The following is a 6254-nucleotide window of genomic DNA, read 5'->3' as shown; positions in this document are numbered from 1 at the left end:
TCCCAACATGAATGTTTTATTTTTTAACTTCTGAAAACCTTCCTATTCTCTGGGTTTTGTCGCATGACACCCTGTTCTTGGTTCACCCGTGCGGGTCTTCTCTGGGTGATACAAGTGTTGGGGGCCTTGTCTACTCTCAGAATTGCCTTTGTTTCCTCTAAGTTTTATTTCTCTCGGTTGGAATCAATCTCCACCTTTCGCCTTATGAATAAATACCTGCCTGTGTCTATTCCTCTTGAAAGGTGATGCATCCAGGAGCTGACAGGAAGCTCCGATGACCATCTGGTAGACTGGTGTCCCCCGGTGGTCTGGCTTACCTCTGAAGAGCCTACCATATCAGTGGTTGTGTGTGTCTTCTGGAGCTTATTCCATGTGCTTACAGATCTTCCCACTGCTCCTGCATGGAAAAGAGGGACACGCACCGGGCTGCTGTACAGTAATCCTGTCTCCTCTGGGCAGAAGCCACCCATCATACATGCTTGGTTTCACTGGCAGAGGTTGGCAACTTTCTTTTTCTCTGAGCAGATCAGTCCTCAGCTAGGACAGAGGCTGGGCTTTATCTCCCAGATGCTCCCCTGGCCAGGTGCATAAGCCATAGGGTGGGACCCAGAGACCCCTGAGTACTAAGTCCAGGCCTTGAAGAATCTGTTTCAGTAATCACCAAGGAACATCCTGAAGTTGCTCCTGCCTTGCTTAGTCTTGTGTTCCTAGGTTGCGGTTTGTTTGTTTTTTTTCTTGTTCTCTATTAGAGAGGCAAAGCCTTTGTCTGGCTGCATGGGAGGGGCAGGAGGCCCAAGAATTAGCACCATGTCTTAGCCCACCTTCACTGTTCCGATGCACAAGCCCTTCTTAGGTGCCAAAGTAGGAGGTTCCTCAGTGCTGCCGCTGCAGGCATGTGGTGTGAGGACCCTTCCCTCCTTCCGTCTTAGTGGACTCTACTGCAACTCTGAACAGACGGTGTCTGTGGCCTCCTGTCTACTCTTTCCTGTCCATGGCTACGGAACTTTCTTTACTTTACATTTATTCTGACTGACAAAATAAGTAAGCAATATGTTCTGTATACTTAGTTTCACTGCTGTTTGTTTTTGTTTTTGTTTTTTTTTTGAGACATAGTCTTGCTAAGTAGCCCAGGCTGGCCTTGAACTCCTGTTTCTCTCCTGCCCCGTTCTCCTACATGCTAGGTTACAGGCATGCACTACCCTGCTCAGTTTCAGTGTGCCATCTTGATCCATAAATGCCTTTGGATTTTCTTGATAGTGACTTAGGTGGCTCATTGTCCTGCTAAATTCGGTGTCCTGGGTGAATCTTCTGAAGCTGTAAGACAGCAAGGGTGGGAGAGCATCAGGCGGCACAAGAAAGCCCTGTTTGAAGGTCGTGGCTTGAAGCATTCCTCCTCCTCCTCCTCCTCCTCCTTCCTTCCTTTCTAGTTTTGCTGCCTGCTCCCACAGAACACTTAGATCTCCAAAGTCCTCACAAGATGCAGTCTGAGAGGTCACATGGTTTCTACCCTTGCTATACCTGCCATCCCACCCCCAACTCCCATGCAGGGAACAGGTTGTCCACACTGGCCTTTGCAGACAAGGTTCTCTATTAGTTATGCTTGGAGTTTGGGCAGAATTTCCCCTTAGAAGCTGTGGTTTTCCTTAGCGTTAGTGACGAAGTCTAGAGGCTGCTGGACAGATGTGTCCTTAGTGGAGAAATGTACTCCAATACTCTCTCTGACCCAAGACCTGTGTTTGTCCAGGGCAGGGCTCAGCCCGGTCAGCAGTGCTCACCTGCACTGTAAACAGTGGCATTGAGAAGGCAGGGATTCTCTAAGTCACAATCTCTTTCGTGGCTTTGGGGACCATGTGAAGGTTCAGTGTCCTCTTTAGAGATGAAGCTGAGGTGGAGGATCATGTGAGTCTACAGCTGCCCCACCAGTCCAGGCAGTACAGCAAGATGGTACCGAAAACAAAAAGCAAACAAACCAAACCTGAAGAAAGCAAAAACAAGAACACACAGCCCCATCGCTTTTTCTAGCCGGTGGCTTTAGGATGGCCATTCCTTCCCAAGGAAGGCTTGTATAACACTGCAGCCACCCTCAGTGAGGCCTCCAAACACCACTGGAGCGCATCTCACCACCAGAAGTCGCCCAATGGAGTAGGAGACACCTCGGAAGAACATAGCCTGCCTTCCATGGTGAGAGCAGTCTCTTTCCGTGAATGTCATTGTCATGATGACATGGACTCCTCCCTAAGATTTCATCTTCTCAAACTCCAGAGGGCTGAGTGCAGTCTGAGGCCCAGCCTCCTTCTCTCTTGCTTAGAGACACTGTCCTTAGGGATCACCCCTGATTTTCCTATCGGACTCCAGGTGAGGCAGGTGCAACATCCAGGGTCTCTGTCCGAGTAGCCTGTGAGTCTTCTAGTCTATCCCGGAGAGGAAATGCTCTCATGAGCACATCTCGGATCTGGGTGAGTGACTGAAGACATGGTGCTGGTGTCTCTCTCATTGTCTGAAAATTGCTGTGGAAGTTTTTCCTTACCCGTTAGCCAAAATGAGACAGAACAGCCTTGCCTGGACTGCACCTCCTCCCTGACATTGACTTGACTATGGCTTCTGCCTGCTTTTCTGGAGGCCCTCTGCCTCATCTTCCAGCAGCTTTTACAAGAGGAAGTGTTAAGCCATTGTCTACTTGTAAACTCACTTGGCCAGCTGTCCAGGGAAGTATTTCCTTATGGGAGGATCAGAAAGACTGGCTCCAGAGATAAGGTGGTCACAGCCTCCGGCTAATTAACACTGGCAGGAGACTTACCGCTTAGGATCTCTGGGAGTTCAAGGGCAGCCTGGTCTACAAAGTGAGTTCTAGGATTGCCAGGGTTACACACACAGAAACCCTGTCTTGTCTTGAATATCCGCTCCCCCCCCACACACACACCAGAAAAGAAGAAAAATGAAGTGATAATCCAAGGAGATTCTGATTTGGGGGCTCTAGTCTACTTAGGAGTAGTGGGTGGGATTCTCTGAGCCAGCCTTCTTTACCTCATCCCTGCCCACTGTCTTCCCACCAGGTTTTTGCCCATTTTGATCCAACCTGTGCATAGCTACTTAAATCCCATGAAATCCATGGTTAACCTACAAATGTAAATTTACATCAAATATATATGTTTGGCTCTAGCTTGTAGCAGCAAAAACTCACTATTCCAAACCAAATCCACAACCCCTCAGTAGCTTCAGCCAGCACCGTGCCCTGCCCCCAACTGCTCCCTGTCTCCACCTCCAATGCATGCTTCTTAGAGAGAGAATTCAGGCTTTTTCCTTCAAACATAGACCTAGAGAAAGAAGGGTTTAGGAGAACATAGTGGAGTGAGGATTGAAAGCCAGCCATGGTGGTGCACACTTAGAATCCTAGCATGGAGGAGTCTGGGGCAGGAAGATTGTCAGCCTGGCTCAAGGAGCAAAATCCTATCTCAAAAGAAGAAAATAAAAATAACAAACAAAAAAAACCCAAATGGACAAAAAAAAAAAAAAAAAGAAAGAAAGAAATCCCCACAAAATAAACTTTAAAAAAGATTTGTATTTGTATGTTAATGTGTGTGAATGTTTTGCCTGCATGTGTATATTTGTACTATGTGTGCAGTGCCTAGAGAGGCCAGCGTAGAGTGCTGGGTCCCCCGGAACTGTAGTTACAGATGGTTTCGAGCCACGTAGGTTGCCTGCAAGAGTGGCAAGTGCTCTGAGTCATGGGAGCCGTTTCTCAAGCCCCTCAAATAAACATTTTCAGGCGTTAAAACAGGAGTGGAAGACCATGAATTCCGTGGATAAAGTTATCACCACCCTCTCTTACATGAGAATCATTTTTTTTCTTTAAGTTTAAAAGTCATGAATTTTTGCATCGTTATTTAAAAAAGAAAGAAATAGAGAAACCTCATTTAGTCGAGGCTTGTTTCATTGGTGACAGCAAATGCTTGTTTTCCCAGCACATCAAGTCTGTAGGCACCGAGACTGCAATGCAGCCACGGAATGCCTGTGCTCTCGAATGTCACAGAATGTCACGTGAGGATAGAGACAATGTCTTAAAGGAAAGTTGGGGAGTGTCCACGCTTGAGACAGCCGTGGCCTGGGAATCACACCTCGGACAATGCATTTACCTCTCAGGGTGGAAGGTTGGAGAACCACAAACAAAGGTCCTCTCAGGGCTTAAAGCTCCAGGCTTAGCAAGGTCTTGTTTGTTTTTATCTCTGTAAGTGGCCTATTCGCTTAATAAGTGTGCATGTGTCAAGGAGTGAACTGCCAAAACTTTAGGCTGCATGTCTGAAAAAGGTGCCTTGTGTGTGTGTGTGGGTGGCCTGACAGTTACAAGGTTTGAAGTGGAACTTTGGAGCTTATCTAAGTCAGCACCCCAGACAGTGTCCCAGGGGGAATGTCTTTGAAATTCAAGAATTTAGCTCTTGGAATAATTAGCTACTGCCTGGATCTTTCCATCCCTCCCAGCCTTTTCCTCTTACTTTAGCAAAGAGAGCTGTGTAGAGCATCCCTGGGGAGGGTGTGGTAAGGAGGGTGCGGGCTCTACAGTGAGAGGTGCCCCTGCCTTCTGCCCTTGAAACTGGACCTTACAATACTACCTGCATTATTTACTTCTGTACTGATAATATTGGCCAAAGACAAACAGGAAAATGTTCCTCCCTCCCAAGCACTGTTGGGACAGGTTGTGAAGCCTGGAGACAGGATGGTGTTCTGTCTTGAATTCCCCTTGGATGGGGATGGGTGTTTTGTTCCTTTGGGGCCTGGAATATCGTTAACAGAATTAATATTTTCTTAATGACATGGCAGAGAATCTCATGGCTTATGCCTGAAAGTTGCAGAACTATTGGGGACAAAAGCAAAGTGTTATTTTGTGGTACAAGGATTATTTTGTCTATTTAGTGTGCAGAGCTATAGCTTTATGAAAACAAAGGGATCTTTGTAAAAAAAATACGCTGTGTGAATGTGCACTCTTATTTATTGATTATTGTAAATGGAGATATAAATGAATACTTGCATAATTTATACCTGTGGGAAACCCCTGGAGTGTTTGTTACTCGACAGTTTTCTATCACGGAACTTTGGGCCTGGTGCTATGATGAATGACCTTGTAAAATCACGTGTATACTTAAGAAAAATTTTCAAAATAAATTTCTTGAACTGATCACTTTTTTCTGATAACTAATTTCTGTGTGTGTGGGGGGGATATGTATGTGTATATGTGTGCCATGTGTTCTTTCCAACCAGAAATGACACTGTCCTTTTCCTAAAAATACTTTTACCCACTTTTACCATCTGCCTTCACAGGAAACACCCTCTTCCCTTGGTGTGTTGGTTTGAAAGAAATTGGCCCCCAGAGGAAGTGGCACTGTCAGAAGGTGTGGCTTTGTTGGAGTAGGTGTGGCCTTGTTGGAGGAAGTATGTCACTGTGGTGCTGGACTTTGAGGTTTCCTATGCTCAAGCTTTGCTCAGTGTGATAAATAATTCACTTCCTGTTGCCTGTAGATCAAGATGTAAAACTCTTAGCTCATTCTCCAGCACCATGTCTGTCTGCACCCACCATGCTTCCTCCCACCATTTAAGATAATGGTCTAGACCTCTGAAACTGTAAGCCAGTTCCAGTTAAATGTTTTCCTTTATAAGAGTTGCTGTGGTCATAGTGTCTCTTCACAGCAATAAAAACCCTGCTCAGCTTTGACCATTTGCCTTGAGTCTTTTTTAACAAAGACCCAAGAAGGAATGACAGCAGTGCATCATCCTCAAGTGTCCGCATGAGGCTGGTTCTCCGAGTTTGGTCAGAGGCCACAGAACTTGGATGCACAGGTTGAAAATGCAATGATGTAATACTGTCATGTGAGCTACACACATTCTTATTCTTCAGTCACCTCAAGATTACTCATGATACTGTGACACGTGTGCTTATTTAAACAGTTATCATTATTTGGGGAATAATGGCAGAAAGATAGTCTGCCCATGCTATGTGCAATACTGATTCAAGTGTGTGTGTGTGTGTGTGTGTGTGTGTGTGTGTGTGTGTGTGTTCCGCAGTTGATCCAATCCTCAGATTGGATAGACTGCTAGGCCTGCATTTCCCCAACCTTTTATTTTTTTTTAATCTAGTTTATGATCTATAGCAGTGCTTCTTAATCTTCCTAATGCTGTAACCCTTTAATAAAGTTTCTCATGTTGTGGTTATCCCCAACCATAGAATAATTTTTGTTGCTACTTCATAACTGTAATTTTGCTAC

At 45.6% G+C, this 6254-nt stretch overlaps 1 protein-coding gene across 4 annotated transcripts in view; it reads left to right on the top strand.

The window, feature by feature from the left end:
* Positions 1 to 5170, top strand: part of Clmn (calmin) — a 100149-nt gene extending 94979 nt beyond the window's left edge. For all 4 annotated transcript variants that reach the window (XM_005343515.2, XM_013355706.2, XM_026780975.1 and 1 more), the window contains one exon: positions 1 to 5170. This exon is cut by the window's left edge and continues 4092 nt beyond it. The gene's annotated coding sequence lies outside the window, so the exon portion shown is untranslated.
* Positions 5171 to 6254: the final 1084 nt, after the last annotated feature.

Source organism: Microtus ochrogaster, chromosome 1 (genome assembly GCF_000317375.1).
Source record: "Microtus ochrogaster isolate Prairie Vole_2 chromosome 1, MicOch1.0, whole genome shotgun sequence".
NCBI classification, from domain to species: Eukaryota; Metazoa; Chordata; class Mammalia; order Rodentia; family Cricetidae; genus Microtus; species Microtus ochrogaster.
Note: the sequence above shows the minus strand (reverse complement) of the source record. Positions and strands in the feature narration are given on the sequence as shown.